Raw genomic sequence first — 14157 nt, 5'->3', positions numbered from 1 at the left:
ATCTTCCAGTCTCCTCCTGATCTCTTTTCCTCTGGCCTCATCTTTTAGATGACTGCCAGAGTAACTTTTCCAAATATACATCATCTGAGCCTTTTCCTCTTCCCCTAGACCCCCTTTCCTGTTTAAGAGCTTTTAGTATAGCCCTACTGCCTACAATAAAATCCAAACTCAGAGTAGGGACTCTTCAGATTGCTGGAGCATAAAGTTTGAGTATATGGATTATATTGATATCAACTGTGTTTTTTAAATAGCTATTTTTTATTTGCCATTGCAAAATTAAATTATGTGTATCAGTTATAAATCTTAATTACAAACATTTTGTGCAAAACATGATGGGAACTGAATTATCTCATCCATTTGGGCTCCTACATTAAAAGACAACCAAGTGATCTATTTTACCAAGTGGCATGAGGCGATAAGTGAGGAGATATAAAAACCATGTCACCTTTTGGCAATGATTAAAAGATTAAAAACGTCCAGTTTGTAAAAGAGAAGTATGAGTGATTGAGTCTCATGGATGCCTCTTAAGTATGATGGCTTTATTTATTTTAAGAACTCTCCCTTTTGGTTTGTACTTCTCTATTCTGTGGAGTCATATATACTCAGGTGCTTGTCCTTGCCTGAATTTCTCCAAAGCAGAAAGCTAAAATTGACTTTACTCTCTGGCTCTATCCCATCTTCAAAAAGCAAAAACAAAAAATTAAACCCATTGAAGAGATGACACCCCTGTAGGGAGGAAAAAAGCTTTGGGGATTGTGGAGAGAGATGTTTCCTGAGACTGGAAGGTAACAGAGGTCATTCAGAGTCATCTCCTTTCTTGTAGCAACATCGCCTGGAGGTGACAGTAGCATGGAAGAAATGTTTGTGTATTGCATCTTGCGAGATTGAACCCCCCATCATAGCAGAGGCATAAAATCTTCTCCCAGTCTCATTATGGCCCAGAAGGTATGCCAAAATAGAGAGGACCATATAGACGTGACAACTGCCCCAATGCCCCATGGTGACCTCCAATGTTTTAGTGATACATAAGTACCAAGGACCTTTGTATAACCCTAGGGCAGGGGCAAGACTAATCAAAACCAAGACTGAATATCTAACCAGTCAAGCAGAACAGAAGCTTGGAGTATAAATAGTTTAAAGTACAGAAATATTTCTTGCAATACATAAGTCCATTGACTATGATTCATAACTAGTACATGTGTTTTAACTTTGTAGTAGCAAGTAAAATAATTATTCATAATTAATATGAAATAGGAGTATTCAAAATACTGAAAACTGAAGTGTTTAAAGTATTTACAGATGATTTACAAACCTTTGGACAATGAGGAAAATGAACTAAAAAAATATTAAAATTTAAACAGCTACTACTTTCATTCATCACCCATCAATCACCTATTCACTCATTTATTCAGGAAAATTGCAATGATCTGATACTTAAGTGAAAAAGTCTTCTTCTGACTTAAATATCTTACATATCTTTCACTCATTGTGAAAGGATTTCAATCAGAAATGGAACCAGAGGATATGGAATGGAGAATCTCACTCATGCACCCTTAGGAAAATGAAACTGATGAAATAAAGAGACCAACTATCGAAATGCCTGACTTACAGAATATGGGGATTTATTTTCCCACCACTGAACATCCACTATGAATCTTCTCCCATCCTCAAGCCAATGAACTTACTGCTTAGACTCTGGCTGGACCTCCCCCTTCTTTGCACTCCTTTCCCATAAATATAGCCCGCCCAAACCTTCAACAAATCTGCCTGTAGTTTGCTATAGTTTGTGTTTCCCAAATTGCAATTCCTGTGCTATCCCTGAATAAACTCGATTTCTGATCATTCAAGCTTGCCTCAGTTTTCCACTTTGTTTAGGTTGATATTCACCATAGGAAGTGGTTTGGCTTCAGTACAAACTACTAATGTGATCAATGGTCTGTGAAGAAGTTGCAAAAATGGATGCAATTGTCCATGAACTTTTTTATTGGGTTTATGTTGTGTGCCAGTACTTTTTATTCATTTGCAATATTCAACATATAAAATGAAATAAAACTATACACACGCACACGCACACACACACACACACACACACACACACACATACTTACATATAAACTAGAAATAAAAGAACATTTTTGACCATTTTATATTTAGCACTATCAAACAATACATTATTCATTGTCAGTGGTTACATTTAGGGAATTTGATTCAGTTTTCACAAAAATAAAATTGCTAATGATGTTTGAGCTTCCTGGGTCTGAAATTAATTACAATATAATCTCTTCCTCAAGAAATTATAATCTGGAGAAAAAGACAGGTCTACAAACCAACATTATCACATTTCAAAATGCTGAAGTCCATAATAGGACTCCAGATTATTTTAGGAGGACAAAAAATGCCCAAGAAAAATATTTTGTCAATATGAAATTCTATAAATCTATGACAAGATCTAGAGAATAGTCAAATTTCAATTTAAATATGAGTAAGATATGTTTTCCATCTGTCTCTTAACATGACTCTTTATTTTGGCCCTGAATTCAAATAATGTAAGTATCTTTATCTAATGAGCAGAATACTTAAAAATTGAAAGTACTTAACACAATAGAATTCTTTCATCACCAAACTATGAAATGGCAGTTTCATAAATATGGTAGTCTTTAATTGTTCTTTTAGAAACTTAAAACAAGCATAAATCAAAATCTTTAGGTCATTCTTGAATGAGCAAAAGAATCATTAGAGAAGAAACAGAAATCAAAGAAATAATGATATAAAATCCCTGAAAAAAAGACAAATTTTGGATTGAGAGAGCCAAAAATAAATAAATAAATAACCAGGGCTATGAAGAGTAAAAGCAAGTGACTGATGAGTATATAAAACATATAAAATGATGCTAAACTTTCCAAACAGGGGAAATGACTGATTTGTGGTTCAATAAACAGGACAGAATTGACAGTGAAAAAATGAACACTGAACATGAGTACCAATATTCAGAAGATTGACTATAGAAATGTAAACAGCTTCATGGTATAAAATATCTGAATACCTTCATGAAAAGATTTCTAAAAGTTACATTGATGAATTTCCTAAGGTGATATCTGATGAAAACCTTAGTTCTGAACCTGATGAAAGATTCTGTACTGTTGCTACCTTCTGGAAGAAATTTAACCATGGCTGGGGAAAGGAAGACCACAGGTTTTTAAGGACCCTAAGCACTGGTTGGCTGTTCCTAGGGTACTAATGTTACAGGGTGAACTTGGCAGTAATAGAAAAGCCCAATGTCCACAGTATATGAAGGATATACACAATTTGTTCATGCATCACCAAGCAAACAAAGTCTGAAAAGCCTGAAAAGTATTTGAGTGACGTAAGAGCTGAATAACCACTTCATATCAGGTGCATGAAGTCATTACATGCAATTTAGGCAACCTGCGCTAGAAGAAAACTGTAAAATTTATTCTTCTCAACAACTGCTCTATATCCTCTCCTGGGATTCTTGTAAAAAATAATGTTTTCAGTATTTGTTCCCACCCAAACCTCCGTATACACACACACAATGTAACATTAGTGATAACACACGTGGCTATGAAATTTTATATTCTATAAATGTAAGTATAAACTTGCCTTAACCATGGACTTGCTGACAGAGATCCAAGAATCCAAGATCTGAATGGGATCAGTCCTAATTATGCCATTAACATCATGTACAAACTTATGTGTGCACATGTATTTCCAATTCTCTTGAGTATTTACAAGGAGTGAAATTACTGGATCACATGGTAACTCTGTATTTAACCATTTTGAGGAACTGCCAGATTGTTTTCCAAAGCAGCTGCACTATTTCACATTGTCACTAGCAATGTGTAAGGGCTCCAATTTCTCCATATACTCACCAACATTTGTCTTTTTATTTTTATTTAAATTATTTATTTAAGTAATCTAATCTCTACTACACCCAATGTGGGGCTAGAACTCATGACCCTGAGATCAAGAGTCACATGCTCATCCAACTGAACCAGCCAGCCACCCCAACACTTAACTTTTTAATTACAAATATTCAAAAGGGTATGAAGAGGTTTTATTTGAATTTTCCTGATGGCTTATGATATTGAGCATTTTTCATGTGCTTACTAGCCATTTGTGTGTCCCCTATAAAGAAATGTCTATTCAGATCCTTTGCCCATTTTTAATTGGGTTGTCTTCTATTATTGAGTTGTGATTATTTTTATATCTTCTATACATAAATCATATCAATCATGCATACATACATACAAATCACATCGATACAAGTCATATCAATGTATGATTTCCAAAAAATTTTCTCCCATTCTATGGGTTGTGTTTTCACTTTGTTGATGGCACCCTTTGAAGCACTAAGGTTTGTAATTTTGATGAAATCCTTGGGGTCTGTTTTTCTTTGATTGTATGTTTTAGTTGCCATATCTAGGAAACCATTCCCTAAATCAGATTTATGCCTTTTTTTTCCTAAGGGTTTTACAGTTTTAACTCTTACATTTAGGTAGTGTGAGATAGGATTTCAACTTCATTCTCTTACATGTGATTCTTGTATATTGATCTTATATGCTGCAACATTGCTGAACTTTTTTATTAGATCTAATAGATTTTTAGTCGATTCTTTAGCATTTTCTACATACGCCATCATGACATCTCCAAATAGAGATAGTTTTACATTTTAAAAACTAATCGAAGGCACCTGGGTGGCTCAGTTAGTTAAATGTCCAACTTCAGCTCAAGTCATGATCTCACAGTTCATGGGTTGGAGCCCCGCATCGAGCTCTGTGCTGACAGCTCAGAGCCTGGAGCCTGCTTCAGATTCTGTGACTATTTCTCTCTCTCTCTCTCTCTCTCTCTCTCTCTCTCTCTCTGCCCCTCCCCCACTCACGCTCTGTCTCTGTCTCTCAAAAAATGAATAAACGTTAAAAAATTTTAATAAAAAACTAATCTAATTGTTTTGATGGAAATATAAGCAAAAATAAAGAGTACACTGTTTAGGTTTGAATAGTAATTCTCAAATATGTTTTGTGAAATACAGATTCTTGGGGTGTAGTTATGTCCTAAAAGCTTTTTGTTGTGAAGTAAGTTTGGGAAATACTACACTAAACAAAATTAAATAGGTTTGCATATCCTAAGACCTCTAGGAGTGGTTAATATGTTCCTGTGCACTGCAAATTTCCCTGAGCAGTACAATGTATAATTTTTACATTTGATCAGGAGGAACCTTTAGGATACTATCACCTAGAGTCACATGCAGGACACATTTTGGGAAATTCTAACTGATAGCACTAAACTGTTTACTAAGCACCATGCACTTTACCAGAAGCTCTGGATGGACAATGAACTTGAAGAGAAAAACACTTACCAAGTCTATCATACTAATGAATGATCCTAATAATGAATCAGATGTTCCATAAGAAGAGAGCATACAGAATAGTTCTTACTGAAACAAAAATCTGGTACTCACCTTGAATCTAAAGATTTATGTGGGGTAGCAAAACAAAAAGTCTTTACACATTGGAGAGATATGTTTCAGCTCCTACAATGGCTCCAGCAAGCTGCCTGGGTGCTTGGCAGTTCATCTGCAACTTGGCACAGATTTAAAAAAAAAAAAAATTAACCTTAAGCCCTAGTGTATTTTTTTAAGCCCCAATGAAAACAATGTTGGAAAAGTACACTTTAAAAGACAATTTCTGAGAACTAGACAATGTTAAAATTATATCGAGTCTTTGGGTAGGTTATTTGATTTAAAGAATGCAAGATTTAGACTATAACCTTAGAGATCAAAAGATAAATTGATCAAAGACCGTCAAAAAGATAGAATCCATTCAAATATATTGTTGAGATAAGGTAAAGGGATCCTACCATCACTTTACCCCCCCACCACACACACACAGATTTTTCCTAATCGATAGCTTATACCTTTTTTCCCAAGATAAATTGCGTTTTAAAAATCTTTTTATTTCACATCCTCAAGGTACGCACCCCCCTACCCGCCCCCCCCCCGCCCCCCCCCCAACACACACATCTACACTCTTCTCCAAACTTTTAAACTTTCTCTTTTGAAGTTCAAAAGAGTCTGAATACAAAAAATGGGAGGTGAGTGTAATTTCACCAACTATATAAAGACTTGAAGACTCTCCAACAACGCAAGGAGAGTTCTGAATAAAGGGTTGCCCGGACACACAAACCCAGTCCAGAGAAAATACCCTATGAGTTTTCCCATTGATACCAGGGGAACTTACCACATCTCCTTTAGTCTCCCAGCCAAAAAAAAAAGCCATTTCCCTGTCAAAAGGCCTGGTGGCTGACTCCCCACCCTCACCCTTCCTGCCCTCGAGGGAGTTTCCCCGGTACTGCTTAGATTCTTAGGCAGGCGGGGATGGTGAGCCTGGGCTAGGGGCGCGAGTAGCAGAGGCTGTTTCCTACAGCCAGAGCTATGGTATCTTAGAACGACACTCCGCGCTCCCATTTTGGTGTCTTTATGGGGTTCCCGGCTGCCCTCATGGTGGACGTGGCAACTTTAGTTCTCATGTCATCAGAAGCGGGACTCACCGTGGTGCTCGGGATCGCTGGGGATCGAGACTAGTTGCTAAGGACGCTGTGGAATTCACTTTTAGAGCCGGAAGTATGCTCTTTTAGCTGCTGACCAGGGCTTAGCCAATTAGGACCTATAAATGCAATTCCACATTCTTTTCCCCTCCTTCACCACGTTTGTGTTTAGTTTCCAACGAATAGATGCAATGATGCGTGAAAGACTTTTGTTAGCTGTAAAATACAATGATAAAGCACATGGTAATGATTCGTTTTAAATACTGTATGCTGGATATGCAGCCAGTAGCTGCAGTGAGAAGAGGTTTGGCAGTGCTCCTGGGTCTCCTCAACATTTATCTTCCTCCTCCCAAATCTGGCCCAATGCCCCCCATCTACATGAAAAAAATAAAGTAAATAAAAACAGCATGATTGCTGTATAAGGGTACGTTAGAAGGTTATGTCTTCTAGTCAAACTGTTGTTCCTAAGCGCCTTTTATATAGAAAACCTAAATCTGCTAATATCCTCTTTATTTCGGATAGTGGGTAAACAAAGCATCCAGGGTGTTTTGTATGTACTAAGCACAAGAGGGCGAATTTAAATACAAAAGAATGATTAATTTTTAAAGATAGGATACAATAAAATTAATTTGAATCCTTATAAGATTCCCACCTACCAATGGATGAGGAACTTCAAATATTCTACAAATGTTCACAGGTGTTTCACTATGTGGAAGAGCAATTCTGATTAAACTCAAAGCTAATATGCAGGTATTGTCCTGGTGAAATAACTGCCTAAAAAAATTAAAACTTCATAAAAATTTTAAAAAATTAAAAAATCAAAAACTTCAAAAGAGAATGTAACTGATGTAAACTTGAAATACATCAATCCTGATTTATTTCTGTTCATAATAAGCACCAAATACGTTTTTTGATTTTTTAGTACATTTTGATATTTAAAACAGAAAATATTGGTCCAAACCCATAGAATGTACAACACCAACAGTGAACTTTAACATAAACCACAGACTTTTGGATGATTATGATGTGTCAGTCCAAGTTTGCCAACTGTAACAAATTACTACTCCAGTTGAGGATGTTGATAATCGGGGAGGCTTTGCATGTGTTGAGGACAGGGAGTATATGGAATCTCTGTACCTTCCTCTTAATTTTGGCATGAACCTAAAACTGCTTGAAAAATAATAAATAAAGACTTTTTAAAAAATTAATTATAGGGGCACCTGGGTGGCTCAGTCGATTAAGCGGCTGACTTCGGCTCAGGTCATGATCTCACAGTTGGTGAGTTCCAGCCCTTCATCCGGCTCTGTGCTGAGAGTTCAGAGCCTGAAGCCTGCTTGGATTCTGTGTCTCCTATCTCTGTCCCTCCCCCACCTGTCTCTCTCTGTCTCTCAAAAATAAATAAATGTAAAAAAAATTTTTTAATTAATTCTAAAAAATGATAAAGTTTAAGAAATTACAGTATCAGATCCCAGGCTTCTCTGAAACACATTCCTCCTAATAGATCAGTAAGTTGAGGGTAAGAATAAAAGTAAAATTGAGAAATACTGTAAAAGACACATCTTAGAAAGCAGATCGTAGAGTCCCAGCCCACATAGAATGTGTTCTAAAAACAGAGAACAAAGATATAAATTATAATAAAGTATAGCAGGGAAAAATCTTTTGATGAAAAAAATAGTTGAGATAGCAAATTAAGAATGCTTACCACATTCCTGCCATAGCAACATATTTCTTGATATGAGACAAAGGAAATAAAAGCAAAAAGAAACTATTGGGACTTCATCAAAATAAGTTTCTGCACAGTAAAAGAAACAATCAACAAAACTAAAAGAAAATCTACTACATGAGAGGAGACATTTGTAAATGACATAGCCAATAAAAGATTAGTATCTGAAATACATAAAGAACTTATACAACTCAACACTGAAAAAATAATGCAGTTAAAAATCAGCAAAAGATATGAACAGACATTTCTCCAAAGAAGACATCCACATGACCAACAGACACTTGAAAAGATGCTCAACGTCACTCATCATCAGGGAAATGCAAATCAAAACCACAATGAGATATCACCTCATACCTGTCAGAATGGCTAAACTCAAGAACACAAAAAAACAACTAGTGTTGGCAAAGATGGGGAAAAAAAGGAAAGTCCTTGCACTGTCGGTGGGAATGCAAACTAGGTGCAGTCACTGTGGAAAACAGTATAGAGGTTCCTCAAAAAATTAAACATAATACTACAATATGATCCAGTAATTCCACTAGTGTGTATTTACCCAAAGAATATGAAAATACCAATTTGAAAAGATATCTGCACTACATGTTTATAGGAGCATTATATAGAATAGTCAAGATATGGAAGCAGCCCAAGTGTCCATGAACAGATGAATGGATAAAGATACACACACACACACGCGCGCGTGCGTGCGCATGGGAATATTACTCAGCCATAAAAAAGAATGAGATCTTGCCATTTGCAATAACATGGACGGGTCTAGTGTATACAATGCAAGTGAAATAAGTCAGTCAGAGAAAGGCAAACATCATGTCATTTCACTCATATGTAGAATTTAAGAAACAAATGAACAAGGGAAAAAGAGACAAACAAAAAAACAGACTCCTAAATATAGAGAACAAACTGATGGTTACCAGAGGGGAGATAAATGGGAAGATGGGTGAAATAAGAAAAAAAAAGTGCTTACCATATTCAAAATAAAATAAATATGGAAAAACTGCAATTTGATGGGGGTTTTTTGTATTTCATGAGATCTAGGAAAAATATTAAAAGCATTAAAAATACAAACTACTAAACACATTACTCACAAAAAATAAAAGGTTGGATAAAAATTCTTCTTCAAATATAAAAATCAGTTGATTCTGCAGAGCATTCAGGAAAAAAAAGTAGCTACTCATGAATTCTATAGGGAAGACAACTAAAGGACATGTTTATATAAGGGAGATTCCACAAATTCTTCCTTCCTCCTCCTCCACTTTAAGATTAAACTACTCAAACCACTCAAAGAACACATCACCCAAACATTAATCAAAGTTAACTCAAAAATGCAGAAGTTGTGACTGGAAAAAACTGATGTTGAGCTCTGAAACCAGATATACCTAAACAATAAATTTTCCCTTGGCCACAAAATGAAATCACAAAAAAAATTTTGAAAGAGATTTGTTTATAGCTTCTGTAATCCAAGTTAAAGTATTCAAGTGCAAGAAAGGAGTAGGGACGCTTCTGTTTTCATAAAGAAGTGTAAAATAAAGATGTTACACTATTGTGGGGTGGAGGAATTCAGTAAGATTCTCAAAGCAGATTGTAAACTAAATGTTGGATCTCAACAAATAGAAATATATAATATGTTTTTGAAACAGAACATTGATTGGCATAAATATAGACCTAAGCAAATGAAATCGTTGAATCACTGAAGGAAATATTTTAAGAATATGAAAAAAATCTAACATCTTAAAGTTAACCATAAAAATTTTGTGAGTACACTTTGAATCCCAAAATGTGTGTGTGTGTGTGTGTGTGTGTCTGTGTGTGTTTAGAAGAATGAGAGTGAAGAATTAAATGTTTTTTTAAAGTTCATTTGGAAGACTAAATGGCAGATTAGCCAAGAAAATTATCAAAAAGAAGCAAGTAAGGAGGATGTGGCTTATTACATATTAAAATTTATTTGGAAAACTTTTTCTTGGTCCCTATATGCATGAGAAATAAATATTTTCAATATCTTCAAATTCCATCCTTGAGACAATATATAGCTGCATCTTAGTACCTAATACAGTGACTTGCATATATTAGTGCTTAATAAATATTGCTGGGTGAATTCCTGCATAGATGATTTTCATTTTATCCTGTGAGCTAAATTCATTCATTATAAGAGTCTCTGAGTAAAATATTGATATAAATGAATGACCTGCTTTTTTTGTACTTTCATTGAGCAGGTAATATATTTTGTGCCAGTTCTTGGAAAACTGTCAAAATAATCTGTTATTCTTCATTTCTTTTTTATTATTATTTTTTTTAGTGGTTTCAGGAGTAGAATTTAGTTATTCATCACTTACATATTACACCCAGTACTCATCCCACGTGCCCTCCTTAACACCCATTACCCATTTAGCTGGCTCCTCCAGCAGTCCTCTGTTTGTTCTCTGTATCTAAGAGTCTTTTACGGTTTGCCTCCCTCTCTGTTTTTATCTTACTTTTCCTTCCCTTCCCCATGTTCATCTGTTTGGTTTCTTAAATTCCACATGTGAGCGAAACCATACGTTTGTCTTTCTCTGACTGACTTATTTCCCTTAACATAATACATTCTACTTCCAACCACATTCTTGCAAATGGCAAGATTTCATTCTTTTAAATGTTTATAGCAGTATTTAGCCAAATTATGGAAAGAGTCCAAATGTCCATGACTGATGAATGAATAAAGAAGATGTATATATACACAATGGACTATTACTCGGCGATCAAAAAGAATGCTACTCTTCATTTTTATTTCAACTTTAACTGAATGGCTAGACTTTTAAAAATATTTAAGAAACTATTTCATGATTATAAATATTTCTATCATGTGATTCTTTTCAAAGCAAACAAATCCTTCAAATCTATTTTGGGGGACAACTGGATGGCTCAGTTGGTTGAGCATCTGACTCTTGATTTCGGCTCAGGTCATGATCCCAGGGATGCAGGATACAGCCCCACATATCTCTCTCTCTCTCTCTCTCTCTCTCGCTCTCGCTCTCGCTCTCGCTCTCCTTCTCCTTCCCCACCCAAATTAAGTAAATAAACACCATAATTTTGTGGAATTTTTCCTGATTAGTAAATTTGTATGCCTCTATAAATCATTATTATGTAACAGTTTAATTGTAGTTATTTAAAAATATGAACACAAACTATTAGGTAATCCTTCCTCCAGAAGATGGAGCCAAATTCCTTCCACTTCAATGTGGGGTAGGTTTAGTGACTCACTCCTAGAGATTAGAATGTGACAGAAGTGATGAAGTGGGGTTAGGTCATAAAGACAGTGTAGAATCCTCCTTGCTCTCTCTCAAAGCCAACTGTCACATTAGAAGGACACTCCAAGACTTCTATGGAGAGCTCCATGTGGCAAGGAATTTAGACCTCCTGACAGCAAACCAGCAAAAAAAGAGGCATTCTTTCCACAGTTAGCTGAGTGAGATATTTTGGAAGTGAATCCTCTAGTCCCAGTCAAGCCCAGTTAAGTCTAAATAACTGTACCTCAAACTGGAGTTTTGACAGCAATTTCATGAGAGACTCAGCTCGATCCACCAGTGGATGCCTGAAACTGCAGATAGTACCAAACCCCATATATGCTATTTTTTACTATACATACATATCTATGATAAAGTTTAATTTATAAATTAGGCACAGTAATGAATAATAACAGAACAATTATAATGAGAAACTATAATAAAATTTTGTGAATATAGTCTCTCTCTTTCTCTCTCTCTCAAAATATCTTACTGTCCAGTACTCATCCTTCTTCTTCTTCTTCTTGTGAGGATGCAAGATAATAAAATGCCTACATGATAGAAAGTGAGATAAATAACACAGGCATTGTGACGTAGCATTAGGCAACTATTGGTCTTCTGACTATCCTTGTGAAGGAGAATCATCTGCTTCCAGCCTGCAGTTTCCTGTTGAAAACTGAAAAGCACAGGAAACTGAAACCTGGGAAAGTGAAACCATAGATTAGAGGGCACTACACTGCTTTCAGTGGTCTGCTACCAGAGGAGGCTTCCACCTTTACCCCATCCAGAACTCGGGTTTGTCCTTCTAAAATATCATTAAGGTCGCCTCATTATTCTCTTAAAAGATCTAAGTTCTTGTCCATCTCCAACAAAGTCCTGCCAAATCTGTCCCCTACCCTTTCAGCTCTCAGTGAGCCCTTGCACGTTGACTACCTACCTAGCTCGTCATCAGCACTTTAGACTTCATCCTGCCTTGAAAATCTTTCTTCCAAATATTCACACATGGTTCATTCCTTCACTTCATTTACGTCTGTTTAAAGATCATTTCCTCAAAGAGGACGTCCTTGACCAAACAATCTAAAAATGCTGCCTCTATCACTTGCTCGATTTTATTAAATATATATAATACATGTCATTGACATTGCATTATATGTTTGTTTCATTATTTGACATATTTATTTATTATTTATCACCTAACTAGAATGTGAGTTCTAACAACGCAAGGACTTTGACTTATTTATCATTTTAACTTCATTGCTTAGTACAGTAACTATAACCAGGATGGGTGCTCAGTAAATATATTTTGCTTAAAGGATCATATAGATGAATCATTTTAATTAATAAGTAATGGATAATAATTACTTGATATTTAGTATCCTGTTTTATCCAATTTTTCCTGTTATGAGCAATTATGTCATAAATATGTGCATAAGTAAATGTATACACCTTATATTTGTTTCCTAAGAGTTAGGAAACAAAAGAGATGATTATTTTCATGGCTTTTTAATACATATTGCCAAGCAGCCCTCCAGGAAAAAGCTGTTATGTTTCATGCCACTCCAGAAATGAATGACAGCTACTTTCTTTTCACATTGCATGACAATGTACATTTTCCCTTTTAAACACTGTCATTTAAATAGGGGTAAGATAGTTATTAAATTTTCCTTTCTTCAATTACTAAAGGGCAGACTTTTTTTTCATATAACTATTATCCATTTGTATTTTTTTACGACTTGCCTTGTCATGTTCTTCGCTTAAATTTCTATTGAATTACCTTTACTCGTGCTAAGTGCTCTTTTTTACAATAAAGTGACAAATTGTCTTGATAATGTTAAAATGTAATTTTGTCCAGTTTGTGATTTTTCTTTTAATTCTGGTTACTATGTTTCTCCTTTTTTATTTGCATATAGAAAAATTAAATTTTTTGTGGTCATATTGATGTCTTTCCCTACATGGTTTTTGACTTTGCTGTCACTTTTAGAAAGTTTACCAATATTGTTGGAAAAATAATCACCTATTGTTTTCTCCCAATATTCAATCTTTTTAAAAATAAAGAAAAAAATATGATACATTGCAGCTGGAATTTACGTGGGAGGTGAGCTGTGAGGTGGGGCTATTATTGTTCCTTCCCCTCAACTGGCTGGCTACCCAGCTATCCTTTTACCAACTCGTCTTTTCTTCATTGATGTGGATGTGAAATCGTGACATGTTATTGTTTTTTACATTAGAAGTGCACACACACACACACACACACAGATGCCTTTTTGTCTCCTTTTAAGAAACAAGTTTTAGACCTGAACCAATCACATCTTTAATCCAATCATTTCTAAGGAACAGAGAAATAGTTTTTATTGCCATGCTCAGTAATTAATTTGATATTAGTTTCCCGGTAATTTGGTATTAGTACTCAAGTAATACTGGATACACTTATTAAAGGAGAGACTCAAAACACTTGCCTAAGCCACATATCAACCCAATTTAAGAACATCAATCCCCTCAAGATGAAGTTATCACTTTAAGGAAAGGGTCTCGTTTGGAAGATTAAGAATAGCACGTCATGATTCTCTTCTGAAAGCCCTCGGAATCCTGGACGTCCAGTGG

The 14157-nt window shown here is 35.4% G+C and overlaps 1 protein-coding gene across 3 annotated transcripts in view; it reads right to left on the bottom strand.

Annotated features, from left to right (window-relative positions):
- Positions 1-14157, bottom strand: part of TMEM232 (transmembrane protein 232) — a 218661-nt gene that overhangs the window by 203574 nt on the left and 930 nt on the right. The window contains exons 1-2 of one of the 3 annotated variants that reach the window (XM_019450517.2): positions 6568-6864; positions 5480-5600 (exon numbers count right to left, since the gene is read on the bottom strand). The gene's annotated coding sequence lies outside the window, so the exon portion shown is untranslated. Of the gene's footprint in view, positions 1-5479; positions 5601-6567; positions 6865-14157 lie in introns of those variants that run through there. The other 2 variants (XM_019450520.2, XM_019450519.2) reach the window with 2 other exon arrangements.

Source organism: Panthera pardus, unplaced genomic scaffold, assembly GCF_024362965.1.
Source record: "Panthera pardus isolate Hobbes unplaced genomic scaffold, ASM2436296v1 HiC_scaffold_2, whole genome shotgun sequence".
Lineage (NCBI taxonomy): Eukaryota > Metazoa > Chordata > Mammalia > Carnivora > Felidae > Panthera > Panthera pardus.
Note: the sequence above shows the minus strand (reverse complement) of the source record. Positions and strands in the feature narration are given on the sequence as shown.